This window comes from Lissotriton vulgaris, chromosome 2_1 (genome assembly GCF_964263255.1).
Source record: "Lissotriton vulgaris chromosome 2_1, aLisVul1.2, whole genome shotgun sequence".
Classification (NCBI taxonomy): Eukaryota; Metazoa; Chordata; class Amphibia; order Caudata; family Salamandridae; genus Lissotriton; species Lissotriton vulgaris.
In genome coordinates, this window is record NC_141687.1 from 1953189849 (window position 1) to 1953206537 (window position 16689).

The window sequence follows — 16689 nt, forward strand, 5'->3', positions numbered from 1 at the left end:
GTTGGCATTTATTTGTTCCTGTAAATGATGTTCTCTCACACTCTAGCATGGAAATCACGCTGTGCAAACATTAAGTCTCGAAATCGTCAGTCACGTTGATGTTATCAGTTAGACATACCTTGCTAACATTTTCGGCAAAACAAAAAATTGCTTTTGGGATCCTTTTTGTGTAGTAAAGGTGAGCTGGTTGCAAGTGTAGAAATATGCCAGTAGTAAGGGTGCATACAAAACCCCTCCTTTTCTAATCATATCTTCAACCTCAACATTCTGGATAGAACTAACGATCATAAAGCTCAAAGGTTTGGGAGGTGGTTGAATCAAGTTCTAAAACATGGGTTTTAAAACAAGCGGAATGTTGTGAAATGGGGGTAGAAATGCAAATAATTTGTCCATGACAACCATGGCAGTAGATTTAAAAAAATTAATAAAGCAAAAATGATTTGGGTGTGAGAAAATGCCCCCTTATTACATGGTCACTCCCATTTTTGCTGAATATTATTGCTCGTTTTTAGAGTCTGCATACTACTGCACTGCTGTCCTGTGCCCAGTGTATGTGCTTTGATCCCTAAAACACGTAGAAATTGGCTAATCCATGACTGGCATCTTCAGCATTTCTATAAGGCCATAGTATATAGTGTAGAAACTCCACCCGTGGCAAGGGAAGGTAAATGTCACGTTTGGACTGCAGCAGTTATTGTCCCATCCACTAGTGTGACGAAGAAAACTAAGACTTCAGGCCTACCATCGTGGCCGGACTGCTGCAGTGTTAAATTGCAGTGTGACCTGGTAAAATAACCATTTTAACAGGTAACAGCCTCCTATTTAAATACTAGTAAGTCAGCCCTTTGTAAGCCCTCAAACCCACAAGGTAGGGTGCATGGTATTTAAAAGTGAGACATGTAGAAAATTAATGCTGACATGTCTCTATAGTGATAAGGCCCTAAAGCAATTTTCACTGTGAAAAGCCAAGCTTTCTATTTAGAAAATCAGATTGAAATATAAATACTGTATCACTGGAATGGAACTAACTTAGAGAAATAATTAAACCACTATGTTTAATGGTCATTATAAATTAAATTCAATGGTGAAGTTAGATTTGTATTAAATAATTAAGACAAAGTAACTTTTAGAAAGTTACCTTTTACCTACCCAAACTGTCAGAAGGCTAATTAGCATAACCATCCGTTAGCTCCAAGCCTGTGCGAAAGCCCAGGACTAGGTGTGAAAGAGGTGTAAAATGCGTCTCAGGAGCAAGCAGTTGGATGAATTGAATTAGCAGCGATAACTCCTCGGAGCGCCATCGAATTTTCAGAGTGGGGCTGTACACATCCTGTGATCACTAGGGACACTCCCTCATGGCCTATCTGTCTATTACAATGAGGACTCAATCACTACTAAATTGATGTATTTATATGATCTTTCCAGGGGTCTTTTTGTAAAGTAAATTTATACATGTAAATTTGTGTTATGTGTATCTGATGGAATCGCAGGACTGATTTTGCTTTCTGTGATGTTTACACTTTCAGAAAAAGTTTTTTAAAGAAAAAGAAGGAAAAAGAAGGAAAAAATAAAATGTTATAATGTATATAAAAAAATGAAATAATAAAAGAAATGAGAATTAAACTTCAAATGTTAAGAGTCACTGTTGTGATTTAATGTATTATTGATCCCAGGAGTGATTGAGTCCTCATTGTAATAGACAGATAGGCCATGAAGGAGTGTCCCTAGTGTTTCTTGGGTTTTCCCCTATTCTCCCTGGCCTGAAAGTACAATTTTTAGAGGGGGTGCCCAATTCTGCAGTCACATCCTGTGATACCACACTGTCAATTCCTGCTCGATGGGTCTGTGAAGCTACATGTAGCAGGCGCATCCTCTTCAAAGGGAAAGAACAGGATGTGAAGACTTTTCTTGTGTTTTCCTCTGTGTGGTTACTTAAGCACCCTGCATTTGCCCTACCAGACCTATGTCTCTGGGTTTGTTGTGAACACAGTGCTTGCTTCAAACTGGATGTGGGAGGACTCTGTTTATTTTTTCTATAAAACTTTGCCCCATCCCTTAGAGCCCATGTGTAATATGGCTGAAGATTTCCACCATCTTGAAACTGCTAGATGGACCCCTTCTACTTTAAATTCAAGGACAAAAGGTCTCCAAAGATCATGATAGAGAGAAATACAGTCAGAAATGGGCAGAGAAACTGAATGGAGAAGAAGGTTGGTTTGAGGACTCCTTGGATTTGGGGCGTACAATTCTTTGCTCTGCCCCCTTACAATCACAGCACTACAAAACCTTATACTCATTGTATTTCACACCAGCAAGAATAGCAAAATGGGGTGGTACCACGGACACATTATGTCCACGATGTAATTCAGCAGAGGCAGATATGATTCATATCTTTGCTACCTGCCCTCAGTTGCACACTTTAATTAGGGATATAGAAAAGTTCTTAGATCAATCCCTAGATATTCAAGTAATGCTTAACCCTACGAGATTCTTATTAGGGATAGGACCAGAAACAAATGAGCCCCAGAGAGAATTCTTGTTTATCGCTATGGCAGTATACAGATTAAGTATAGCCAGGGCTTGGCTGGATAAATCCCCCCAGCAAAGCAAGTATGGTTGGCTAATCTCCTAGCGGCATATAATTTGGAAAAGCCCATCTATGCGTGAAAAGGCAAGAAAGGGAGGATGCTAGGCCTAAGAATATGGGATCCCATTTGTAGATGGAAGCAGCATTTGGAGATTAATTACTCTCTTGGACATGTTGATCCCACGTCTTAGGGGTATCTCCTTCATTATTTTGGTTATTTTTCCTTTCTCTTATAACCCTATGTTTGTTTTGAACCAGGAGGCGGTGCCATAACTAATCAAAGTTGATGTAATGAATTGTAATGAAATGTAATTACAAACAAAAGTTATTGTTTATTAACTGCGGAGAAAGTAGTATAGTAAATGTGTTATGATGTGTAATCTGTGCAATTTGGAAAAAGAAAAAAATATTTAAAAAAAGAAATAAAAAAAAATAGAAAAAAAAGAAAAAAAGAAACAATTCCCCATGAACGAGGGGGCCTAGGGATCCCGAATTTTTAAATGTACTGCGCGACAGCTTAGCCACAGTGGCGGTTGTGATGGCTGGAAAGGGCGCCTAACCCAGAGCGCGCGGACTTGCTGCAGAGGGTAGTGTGATCATTGACTGGGTATTGACCCCGGTGCTGACACCCCACAGAAAGAAACAAGCTCACAATGGGGGTGAAAACTTGCTGGCACAAATATGTTCATGTGCTTGGGCAACTACACCACCCCACCCCCCTCCACCCTCTGTATGCGCCACAGTTCTTATTGTGGACGCTTCTTGCATAGTGGTTTCAAACTGATATGCATGGCAGGAGGCCATGGATAGATGCGGGCGAGCAATTATTTGGTGGCATCTATACAGAAAAAGGGATGTGCACATTTCAAAGCACAAGGAAAGCATGCATGATAGGGCCTGGCCAATGCTTAACTTACAATGCCTTAATGAGCAAACTGAGACAAATATGGGGCCAAGATCATATAGGGCCTGGCAAGCCTGAGGTAGCGCTGTGCTTACTGAATCATGGAAACGGTGGAAAGCAACTACTATACTTTATAATGCATTTATCACACGACACTCAAGCAAGAGCTCAGATTTAAAGAATATGTGGATCTAGGACACAAGCCTTGACATGGGCAGTTGCATTAGAGCATGTCAACAAGTACAGAGAAGTTCCAGACTCAAATCCATATAGTTCATTCTAGCTCATTCCGTAGTGCATACAGCGAATGTTTGCACACGCATCTTCACAGTGTCTTGAGTTCAGGCACATCAATGCAAACTTTTATCACATTGGGTGGAGCTGTCTTGTGCTAGCACAGACGTGGGTTAAAGGGATGGAGGGGTATCGGACCTCACAGAGCGATACTTCACTCCGAAGCCTCAACATTTTAAGGACAATCTAGGACGCGTACCTCATGAAGCTGGATACAAGATCCGATGATAGCCTACCCTGAGGACCTGGCGCATGAGCTATAGCTTTAACACAGCGACTGCAGACATGGTTGTGTGTATCGACATGTACTTTGTGCAGCAGGATCGGACTGACCCTGCAGTGATAACCAAAGATATGACATGCACTGGCTATTGAGCTGAGGCTCTTCAGAGATGCCACTTAATTTGATGCACGGGCATAGTGCCAAATTGTATGTCTACAACTGCGCCATAGCGTCTTTGCAAAGTAGTACTCTTATTGCTAGCATTATCCATAAAGTTACTGACGGTCAAGACATTGGCATGGTTCATTATATAGAAATGAAGGATCACTGATTGCTTAATTCCCTACACAATGCACTGTGGATGACACAAGAGAATTCATCACATCTGCCAAGTCAGTAATTAATGGCATCAGTGAAGGCACCAGACCTGAGATACTATGCGCGTGTATCTCACAGGAAATGACAGCCAACCCAGTTTGATGTACTGGTATATGGATTGAGAAGCAATAGAAACCCCATAACTATAAATGGGAAAGTACATTAAATGGCACTCCTGTAGGCCATTATATACTAGTAAAACTGCGAGTCAAGGCATACTTAAAGTCTTTCATTGCAGAAAAAAGTTTGTTCCTTAATTCCATCTTCAGATCACATCCTGATTATATTTTCCACCACCATTTATGACCATACAAGGCTCTTTGGTAAAGTGTGCCTAGGTGGGAGTATTTTAATAGAAATACAAAGGTTCGGCAAATGAACTGAGCAGAAAACTAAAAAGCAGGTACCTGAAGTTAGTGCAATTTAATATCAATAAATTGGTGGTATGAAAAGGGAAGGAATAGAGAGAGGGTGACAGCATGGAAGGGAGAGAATGAGGGAATAGATGTTATATGATATAGGAAGAGGTAAGGGACAGGAGTTGGGGGATAAGATAAGGAAAGATGTGATGTCAGGTGCATGAGATAAAGAGAGATGAGGCAAGGTGGGGAAAAAGAGTGGACAAAGGAAAAGCAAAAAGCGAAAACAAACAAAAGAGAAAATAGAAATGGAAAACCAGAGAACGAAAACAATTGAAAGGAAGTAACGGGGCAAAAAATAAAATCGGAAGAAGTTAGATGGAAAAGGATCAATGAGGGCAAATGCGAAAAGGAGGACAAAGACTCGAATTCTTCCACTCCATTCATTCGTGGGACTTCCCTTACTCTCCAGCCACATGTGGTGCCTAAACCTGAGGACCAGCTGTGTTGGAATGTATTCAAATGAGCTCTGCCTCTCCCTTTGACTGCTAGGTGCAGTATAATTACGTCATTATACCCATACTTTCTGTGCATCAGATGTTTATTCAAATGAATTACAATGTGCTTTCGTGGAATCCGAAACTATTATGTCATGACCTATGATTATTTATGTCTGCTGTGTGTACACACACACATGCGTTGTTAAAAAACAAAAGCGCCAACTAAAATATTAAAAAGATTGTTTACCTGCTTCTTGTCTTAATTCTTTGGTTTCATGTTACTATGGGTCCACTTTCCATTGTTCATTAGTCCAATACTTGCACTAAATCATGGAATACGACTTGCATCCTTTCCTGCAAATGATTAATAATAATAATTAATATTATAATAATACTTACTACTATTTCCTCGAGAACTAGAGAAGCAAGCATGTTTTTTAAACAGTAAGGTATACAGCAATAAACTCTAAACAATATGTGGCTTCATGCATGTCAGTATCATTTTGCTTTTACTCTGGACATAAGAAGAGATGGCTACCTCAGAAACTCATGGAGGTGAGAGGCAGGATAGGCAAATGTAAGTTATTCTCGTGCATCGATCATTTTGTCGTTAAATGACTAACTTCAAAACATGCACAAAGAACAAAAATATAAGTTGCAAATAGCCCTCTGTGTATTTGTTATTGAAATCCATCTTTTTGACAGCGTTTGTGTGAAAGCGCTGTCAGACCATAACATTTGTTTGTAGGTTCCACCCCTTCTGAATTATCGCATTGTCTAGAATACTGCACCCTTTACAACTGTTTCTTGTCGTTGATATAGTCTAGTAGGGGCTACACTCATTTATTTATTTATTTATTTATTTAAAGAGTTTTATATAGCGCTGGCTAGACCCGAAGGTATCTGAGCGCTTTACATGAGAATCAACAATGTAACAGAAAAAGATCAACAATTACATAATACATCAAAAAACATTGGGAGAGGAGAGAAATGAGAGAGAAAAGTAGTGGAGGGGGCAGGGGAGATGAGAAAGGGAAGATGAGGGAAGAGACAACAAGGAGAGACGAAAGGAAGTCTGTCTAAAAACCGACTGGGTAGGTGAGGACCAAGGAGGGAATCCACGGCCCATCTCCCCTATAGCTAAACCAGGTAGCTCCATCGGGCATCATAACGCTGTTTCCTTATATCATGGAACAGCATCAGCCAGGTTCTCAGTAAGGATATCAGTAACAAAAATATAGCCTGACGTAATACCAAAGACCAACCATGGTCTCTACAGGGTGAAGACTTTCTGTTATTACCTCAAATGAGGTGAAAGTTTTGCAAAGGATATTTAGGAAATAATCAGTGCTTAATTTGTAAAAAAAATTAAAAAAAAATTGTGAACCAAAGTTTTGCTTAGAATCACGCAGCTGGCACTACAGAATGCCCAGGGTGCCAAATAACTAAGCTTCTTAGTCTCGAGTATCCCTTGTGTCTCTTTCATCCATCATCAGACGCTTCCTGTACCTTTAAATCACTCTTGCAGTTTTTATTCATCCCTGATATGTCTCTTTGTCACTGTTTTTCCGTCTTTCTCTTCCTCCTCCTTATATATTTTTATCTCCCTCTATCCAAAGTCAGAAGAGGAAAAATAAGTGCCAGGCCCCAGAAATAACTGCTTTGATCCCACATGCAAGCACCGATTCAAAGTAAGCAATGGACACAATATTTCTGTCAGACAATATTTCGGCCACAATATTCTGGTTCCAGTTCCAACAGACATGATGATCCGTAGGTCATCTTTCCAAATCTGCATTATTGTGCATCTGGCCAAGCGACATAATCATTGCAATATCCATACACAGACTAAAGAAAAGGATGGTGAAGGGAACCTCAAGCGAGACATTTAAACTTCCAAACGGAATCCTCATAACATTATGCGAGCAAGTTTAAAGAGCATCCCACTTAGAACCAAGGGTCATATTTCAAGACCTGAGTTTTGAGGCCCAGTGGCACAGGAGGCAAAGAGTGGTGCATAAACAGAATCTTCCCAGACTAAGCAGTTGTGGACGTCTCCTTAAGAGAATCCACAGGGGAGAACATGGCGGCCGTGAGCTGAGCGGTCGCATGCCTGTGCTAGCTGCTCTGCCGCTCCTTGCTCCTAAAGGGGGTATGAAGGGTATGAAGGTTCCAAACGACAGTTAAAACTCTAGTAGTGGTGGCATGGCTCTCTAAAAATACAATAATCACCCAAATGCAGCTGTTTTCTACTTGGCATGTGGTGAAGTCGGTCCTGGATCTTCCCCGTTGCTTCAGCGTGGCTCTCGAGTTGAGGCAGGGCCGGCAGCTCACTGCGCGCGGTCTGCTCTGAGGCGGGCTCACTCGAAGTGGTTCCGGGAGGGCTGAGGGTAGAGACAGCACTAGATGTGCAGCGGATGCTGGGGTAGCCGCGCTGGAGGTCGTGGAGGAGACGTTTGTAGTAACGGAGGAAGAGGCTGGAGTGGCGGCAGGCGGTAAACGCTGAGGTGGCAGTCCGAGACCCTGCTACGGCAAAGTTCAGAGGCGAGGTACCGGGGTTCCGGGGGGTTCTCAAGTACGGTAAGCCTTCCCCTCCATATTCATTGCGGAATTTAAATCGGAAGGGAGATGCATCAGCAGATATATCTGCCCCTGCAGCTACTTGTGCAAAGCGGTTCTCTCTGTTTCTGCCGCCCCCTCTAAGAGCCCAGTCCATTGAGAAACAGCAGGGGAAAAACAAGGAGGGTGTGGGAGCTGCTGGGTCGTCGAACACACAGGGAGGTAGAGGTCCAAAGAGAGGAAAGAAAGGTGGGAAAGGGGGGGGCAGGAAAAAACTCAGGGTTACAAAAACAGTCATTTCAGGAGCACAGTGAGGACGACGGAGTCTTCAGGAAGACACCAGTAGAGAAAGGCCACTCCACTTCAAATTTCGAAGAAGGCAACAAAGGAAACCCCCCAAACTGAGAAGATAAAAAGAAGGGCACCAAAAAATTAGAAAGAAACGGTTACCCAGCAGACGCAAAAGTACGAATTACCCCCTCATTGAGATCTTACTTTAAGGTTCTCCCACAAGTGCTGGAAGTGGGGAGGCAGGGGGAGAAGGAGAAGGCTCTGAGGGAAGATTTGGAATCCTCTGGGCTAATAAATATGTCTGCACCTTTAAATACGGAGTTTAGTCTTTCCCTACCCCAGTCAGTACCTATCCCCTCACTTTGTGAGCTGAACCCTGGATTAGACTCATTGTTTGGGGCTGATTCCCTATTGGGGGTGTCTTCAGTTCCATCTGGGTCCGATCTACTGTTAATTGAGCTACAAGCCAACCAAATGGCTTCAGTTGAAAACTCTACAATTCTGGCTAGTACAGAGGTCAACCAATTAACATTAGTAAATATGGAGGGGTCAGAAAAGATTAGCAGGGAGCTGGACATGGGGGCGGAAAGAGTACTAGAGCTGTGTGGAGACACGGTGAGGCCAGTTGTACCTTCGGGCGATACGGGTCCCTCGGAGATTTCCTGGGAAACCCTCTTTTTCTCAATGGCCACGGACATTAAAAAGGGATTTGCAGATTTAGAAGCAAATTAGGAGTAAATTCGACTCTTTTGTGAATCGTTGGAAATAAATTGGACAACTTAAGCTCAAGAACTACCGCTTTGGAGAGTGAGATTGGAACAATTAAAGACGACCTGGGCGAAGTTAGATCGGACATTTCCGCGCTTAAAAAAGGGAAAGCGGCGCTTCAGGATACAGTGGAGATACTGGAAAACAACTCTAGGCGTAACAATTTGCGACTCCTGAATATACCAGAAGGGAAAGAGGGGGATGATCTTAAATCCTATATTATCTCCCTCATTAACGATATAATACAGATCAACGCCACAGAAGAGGATCTAAAAAGAGACATCCAGAGAATTCACCGAGATCCTTTTAGAAGAATGCCTAATAGGACAAAGCCTAGGAAAATCTTAGTCAACTTCGTGACTTTTTCCCTAAAGGAAAACATATTAACAGCAGCCCTCAAATTGAAATCCCTGAAACCAAGAGACTCTTCCTTTTCCTTTGAAATCAGATCCGACCTCTCTCGCACGACTTTAGACAGACAGTGGGAGTTGGGGAAAAGAATGGACGACTTTAGGAAGCTAGGGGCAACAGCCCAATTAAAGTTCCCTGCACAATTGAAAGTCATGTTTAATAATAAAATGTATTCTGTTAAAACACTGCAAGAAGCAGATGAGCTTTTAGGGAACCTAAAACCTTGATTCTACTCAAATTTGTTTTTTATTTCTACACCATATAGATTAGGCTTTTCTCAGTAGTCAATTAGCTTTGTACTTAGAATTGTAGTGAGAGGTAGCAGCTTAAAAGAAATAGTAAAATAATATTAAGTAGAATTATTCTATGCAGCAGGCTGGAATATGCTAGCAGGCAGACAGAACCTGGTCTTTCCAGGTAAATAAGGGTAGGGTTCTCCAGGGAAGGGGGTGGGGAAGGTTGGGTGGGGGTAGCACATGGGTGTGGGGGCAGAAGGGAAAAAATAAACAAAAAAATAATTTGCCTCATAATCTAGTTGAAGTTCAAATTACAATGTTTTTGGTTTGGTGTTGGAACAGGGTAATTTCGAATTTACCGAAATCCCAGTGTTCAATCATTTTCCGTCGTGAAAACTCTACAGTGTTTATCTTGGAACATGAATGGTCTACGAGTTAAAGGTAGGAAGGAAAGAATTTTACAATATTTAAAAGACTCACCGGCACAGATTATTATACTTCAAGAGACCCACCTGGTAAAAAAAAGAAATAAGTGACATCTGTGGAAAGCTTAGATGGGTGGAACACTACGCCTGCTCATGTCAGACAGCTAATATCAGGGGTGTAGCTAACCTAATAAAAAAACAAGCAAATGCGTTTCTACAAGATGTGAGAACTGATTTAAGTGGCAAGTGGGTGATAGCGAAGATTTTGGTAGAGAATGTCCCTATCACAATTGTTGGGTATTATGGTCCCAATCAGGATGATCCATCAACGCTAAAACTATTGTTTTGAATCTTTTGGAGTTTCCGGGTTCAACTGTTCTAGCAGGGGATTTCAATATTGTTTGAAATCCGAGACTGGATAAATCATCGAATAGCAGAGCTGCAATCCCCTCTAAATCAAGAGCATTTTTAAAAATGATGATGAAACAATATGATATTTGTGACATATGGAGAGAGAGATCGGGTACACAGTTGGGTGTATCTTTTTATAATAAAAAACATAGGCATAAGTCACGGATAGACTACATCCTGATTAGTAATGATTTAAGAGACCGTACTTAGAACATTGGGTATTTAACCCCTCACTTGTCAGATCATGCAGCGGTCTTGATTAATTTAAAACTAGCTGGTAGTCAACAACAAAGGGTGTGGAGGTTTGACCACACACTTCTCCTAGATGCTGCTGTTAGCAGTTATTTGTTCCAGGAAGTGAAAGCTTTTTTAGATATTAACTTGGGAGCAACAGATATAATGGTGGTATGGGATGCGCTGAAATCTTTTCTGAGAGGCCTGATTACAAATAAAACTGTTCATAAAAATAGACAATACAGGCTAGAGATTTCATCTGTGGAGTCCCAAAAGAAGTCGCTGGAGGAAAGGATTAACCAGGCAACCGAGCAAGAGCAAGATCTCCAAGAGACACTAATTGCAGAATTAGAGGTGTTAAAGGCCCGGGTGGAAAATATAATACAAACAAGAATTTCTAACAGGTGGGAGGTGAGCAAGCTTGCTCACTTCGAATACGGAGAGGGGGCTGGCCAGCTGTTAGCTTGGAAAGCCAGAATAGACAAAGCCAGGAATCAAATTAAACGAATAGAAGAGGAAGGCTTGAATCTATTAATAAGTGAAGAGGGGAAAATGGGAGAGATCTTCCATGCTTACTTCAAAGGGCTATACAAAGATGAAAGTGATTCCGACTTAACATATATCCAAGACTGGTTAAATTCCATCGAACTACCTGCTTTGAGTATAATACATCGGGAAAGTATGGAGGTAGAACTATCACACCAAGATGTAAGGAAGGCTCTTCTGGATTGTAGAAAGGGCAAAGCTGCAGGGCTGGACGGCCTCCCTGCGAAATTGTACAAGGAATTGAGTGAGGCAGTTATTCCCATTTTGGTTGAGGTGTTTATTAAAATCTTGTTAGAAGGAGCTCAGCCTCCCGCCACCTGGAGGGAAGCGAATATTATTTGAATCCTTAAATCAGGCAAACCCTCTACAAAATGTAGCTCATACAGACCAATATCCTTGTTAAATTCGGATTACAAGATTTTCTCCCAAATAACGGCAGATAAACTAGGGAGCATAGCAGGTGAGCTGCTGCATACTGACCAGATGGGTTTTATTAAGGGTAAGTACCTTCACGATCTCACACACGATTCCATCGGCACGATAGATCTTGCATCCACTTTCTCTCTCCCCCTGGCAGCTATGATATTGGATGCAACCAAAGCCTTTGATAGGGTGGATTGGAAATTTTTGGGGGCAGTTTTGGAAAAGCTGAGTTTTGGGCCAAAATGTTGCCGTACCATCCGCCTTATATAGACTGGTGTTTAATGGTAAAACCATCAGACCATTCAAAATTGAAAGGGGTACTAGGCTGGGCTGCCCCCTCTCCCCTCTCCTTTTCGACCTTTATATAGAGCTGTTTGCTCAGTGTCTTAGGGAGGAGCCTGCTATTACATCATTTAAAAGCGGCTCATGGGAGAGGAAGGTAGCCCTGTATGTCGATGATATCCTCATTTTGGCGTCAGATCTCAATTCTTCTTTCCCCCGAGTGATTGAATTAGCTAGGGATTTTGGCCGGGTCTCTGGCTATGAGGTAAATGGGAATAAAACCGAGATAATGACTTGGAACTTGCCAGTGTCCCGATACCAAACCAAAAAAGAGCTGCGCTATTTAGGTGTTAAGATCGTTCCAGCGATAGACCAAATACCAAAAAATTATCTTATTAATACCTTGAAGGAATCTCAAGTCCCTATGAAATCATGGATACATCTACCACTGTCTATTTTGGGCAGAGTAAACATTATAAAGATGTCTATACTACCGAAAATAACCTTCCTGTTTAATACTATTCCTTTGAACTTTGAGAAAGCATTAATTGACAAATTTCAGAAATCCATTAACTCTTTTGTCTGGACATCAAAAGCTGCTAGAATATCATGGAAGAAGCTAAGACGGAGAAGGGAGAAAGGAGGTCTGGCTCTTCCTGATATTCAATATTATGCTTGGGCCTTTCAGCTATCGTATTCTAGAATGCTGCTAAAATCTCCAGACTCATCAGGGAGAGGTAAAATGTTTCTGGCCATGTTGGAACAACTGGGGCTTCCCCGAGAAGGTTTTATGTTTAAATATGGGGACACACATTTTTTCAAGCAGGTCAGACTGAAAATCTTAAGTGGTATGGCTCAAAACTGGGCCAGGATAAAAAATCTAATAGGTCTTGAATACTACTCAAGGCTGTGGGGCAGTCCTGGAACTCCCAGTTGCCTAAAAGATCAGTTGGCAGCCCCTTTAAAAACATCGGGAGTAGGAGTACGGGGGGACCTAGCAGTAGATAGATCCCTCTTGCCGTGGGCTACGTTAAATGACAAGCTGGTGGGGGGTATGTCCAGATTTAAGTACTTGCAGTTACTTAGCTGGTCTCAGAATTTGAAAATTCCATTAGGCCGAGGGAACCCCCTGGAAGATCATCTGGTTAATAAACCGGTAAGGAAGAAAGAATTTTTTTTTTTATTGGGCTATTGAAGAGGCTATTGACGGTGAATTCAAGCTGGCCGAGCAGTTATGTGGGGAGGCTATTCCGGATATTGATTGGGAGGACCTGTGGCAGACTTTTTACAATATCCTTTTTTCGGTATTGAAGCCAGCTTGGTTGAGGAGGAACCACTATTTTACAACAAATAGGGCTTACTTCTCCCTGGCAAGGCTCTCGAAAATGTCTAAAGGCCCTCTGGCAAAGTGTAAAAAATTTAATTTGGAAAGCGCTCCTGATGTACACATATTCTGGGCCTGCCCATCTCTTGTGGAATTTTGGAAAGAATTCGGAGACTCCTTAACATCAATTTTGAGCTACATAATACAAATTTCCCTCGAATCTATCATTTTTGGCATATGGAGTGATATCACCGGCCCTGATAGAGATTTTCTATTTTTTGCAATTCTTTTAGCTAGACAGGAAATTTGTAAGAGGTGGGTTGAATTAACACGTCCCACTCATTCGGAATGGCTGTCTTCCTCATATAAAGTCTCTAAAACAGATCTGGCTCGATTAAAGAATTCTAAGAAGAAGAATATTTGGAACAAGCTATTAAATTGGACCTCAGTCTGAGTTTTTTTTTTTTCCTATGATTAAGCCTCAAGGAAACTCACAGATTGTGTCTTAGCTAATAATGGCCACTGACATCAGTCTCGGTTTTACCCTTAAGAGAGGGAACCACCTTCCCACGTAACAATGGGAGGGCAGCACCTAGAATGAAGTGGGTATGCTGCTGGTAGTGCTGAAAGGCGGGAACAACTTTTAGGGCCTACTTTTCCTTTTGGTTTAACAGCAGCAACCTATGGATTTCACGTTAGCTGAGGTTGGAGGCAAATGAGGGAAAAAAAAGAAAATCCACAAATACCTGTGATGGGGCCCATAGAGTGAGGGAAGCTACATTTAGAGCCAGAAAACGAGGAGCCATCAGTCCTCAAATAATAATGAAATCTACTCAATGTACGTGTCTGTTGCGTGTCTAATAAGCGTACAAATGTAAGCTAAACATTGCCATAATAATTATTCATTTAGATATTCCTAGTCTACAATACCGCTGCATGCTGAAATATCCGCTCGGCTAAGGTCAGAATTGAGAGTCCATTGACTACATTTTTCAAGACTAGACTCAGTAAATCATGCCCTTGTGAAAACTGTTGTAGTTGGCGTGACTGATGGTATATTTTCAGAATCTGAGTAACGTGTCTCATGCATCCATTTCATTTTACACTCGTAAATAAAAAAGGAAGTTGGAAATATTTTATATGTTGTTAATGTGTACAATACATGCATTGTCTTGCGGTGGAGAATGCAGATTTAGATAGATTTATTACGTTGGTAATGCACATAGAAATGTATGGGATAGAATTGATAAAAATATAAAGTTACATGAGGTGCGTAAATTGTACACTCAAGATTAAATGGGGGAAAATATAGATTTGGAATTGTATGTGCTCATGATTAATACACTGTTGGTAGTCCATATTCAGAATATGGACTATGAAGTGCAATGGATCAAAAAGATAAGTCATACTTAGGTAAACATGAGAGCTATATAAAACAATGTGTCCTATGTGGTAGAATGACTATATATGAGGATCTGTGTTTCATGGGATATAATGGATGTATAGACATATTGTGGCAGAACCACTATTTATAAACAGTATATGAAAGATAAATGAATAGGTGTGGGAAGGACAAGGTGGTGGAATTAAGGGGGGGTGTGGCCGGCAGAGCAAGATGGTGGCAGCTATTTGCTTTGTGTTAAAGCTCACAGTTGGCGCCAAGAATGCAGCAATATTCTACCCACCCAGCTAGGTACCCGTACAATAATGGCCCGGCAGGACTGGAGCCCACTGAGCTGAGGGCCCCCATGCTCAAAACCCTTTACCCCAACTCGGTGGCCCTCCCCCTGAGTGCTACCAAAGGTCTAAGGGAAGTGACTTCTTCAGTCAGGGAGAACATGTGTGTGTGGAGTCCAGGCTTGTCATGCTGCCCCGTCGTGGACATCTGGTGGGCCTCATAATTCTGAGTTCATCACCTGCAACATGGCAAAGGATATTTATACCCGAAACAAAGCAAATTAGACAAATTCGCCAAGCCTCTACAGCAGCTCCAGCTGTCCACCTGACTCATGAGGCAGCCCGCACTGACCAGCCTTTTACTGATGAGGGTGTGTGTGTGCCAACCTACTGCAGGCCATCCAGGACTCTAAATTAGCTCTAGAAACCAAAATTGAGAAGTTCAAAGTGGATTTCTCCCTACTGCGCCTGGACCTCTGCAATGCAACTGCCAGGGTCAAGAAAGCTGAAACCCCCACCTTGACCATTGAAATCATGTAGTTCCGCCTGCAACAAACAGTAAGCAAGCTCCAAATGCAAGGCTTGGACAAGGCGGTCAGGGTAGATGACGCAGAATGTTGATCCCATCGTAATAACTTACACTTTGTGGGATTTCCAGAGAAACCAAAGTGTCCCCACCCAAAGCCTTTCTTCCGACTTGGCTCCGATCGTTTCTCCCCTTGGACCACTTATCGCCCTGCTTTTTCATCGAAAAAGCATGTAGGGCCCTAGCCCCAGGCCTCCCCGGAGCTGCCCCCACCAGAATACTTTTCACCTGTTTCCTAAACTATGGGGGACAGGGACTCAATTCTCTGCACACCTAGACTTGAGGGTAAAACTTGCTTTGAATTCACAGTTATTCATTTTTCCGGACTATACGAGACTGGTCCAGGCCCAACACAGTTCAGTTGGTCAAATGAAGCAAATCTCCGAGCTATGGATGTGAAATACTTGTTCCTGTTCCCTGCCAGGCTCAATATACTCGTTCAGGATAAAGCTCTCTTCTTTGAACATACTGACAGGGTGTGGGAATGGATCGAGGTGCACCCTCTGGGTGCAGGGTGGGCCTCTCCTCTGGCGGTGGCCGACAATGCCTCAGCTTCACCTCAGCAATCCCCCCCTAGTTATTTGACTATTTTTCCAAATAGGTTCCCTTTATCTGTTGGAGAGAAGCCCTGTCATCAATTATATGGCTAGGGAAGCACACTGCTCTCACACCACTATGGAGCGGTACCTGGTTAAATCATGTGACACGATTAGAGGGCTTCTGTGGGTAGGACCTCATTGGAATCTTCTCTCTAGGGGACCTGCGGCAGGGTGACCATATAGAATCCTTTGATCACCTCGAAATCGATTTTGGGCTACACTCTACTTATTTCTTTAAATACTTGCAACTGAGACACACTTTAGAGGCCCACAGAGACACTCTAGGATCAGTGCCAGACTTTGACTCTCTGAAGGCAATACTAGCATTAGGCCTACTTAAAGATATCTCACAATTGTACAACTCCCTGGTACTTAACACGCCTGGCTCCCTGGTAGTGCTGCGCGAGAGGTGAGTAGAAGACATTGGAGACCTGGATGGTGAGGACTGGCATGAGGCCAAGATGGCCACTCAGGTACTGGCTATCCTGGCTACCCTGAAACTAATTCAGTTCAAATACTTCCACCATTCTTATTACAGTCCATGCCGCCCGTGAAGAATGGGGAAAGCAAATTCATCAAGCTGCTGGTGCTATGTTAACCTATGGGATTCCTTTTATCACATCATATGGGCTAGTCTGCACATTGCTAAATACTAGAGGTCTGTCCACACCT

General features: G+C 42.3%; 1 long non-coding RNA gene across 3 annotated transcripts in view; it reads right to left on the reverse strand.

The window, feature by feature from the left end:
- Window positions 1–16689, reverse strand: part of LOC147733540 (uncharacterized) — a 154094-nt gene that overhangs the window by 54154 nt on the left and 83251 nt on the right. For all 3 annotated transcript variants that reach the window (XR_015308737.1, XR_015308736.1, XR_015308735.1), the window contains exon 4: window positions 5493–5599. This is a non-coding gene — a long non-coding RNA (uncharacterized LOC147733540). The remainder of the gene's footprint in view (window positions 1–5492; window positions 5600–16689) is intronic.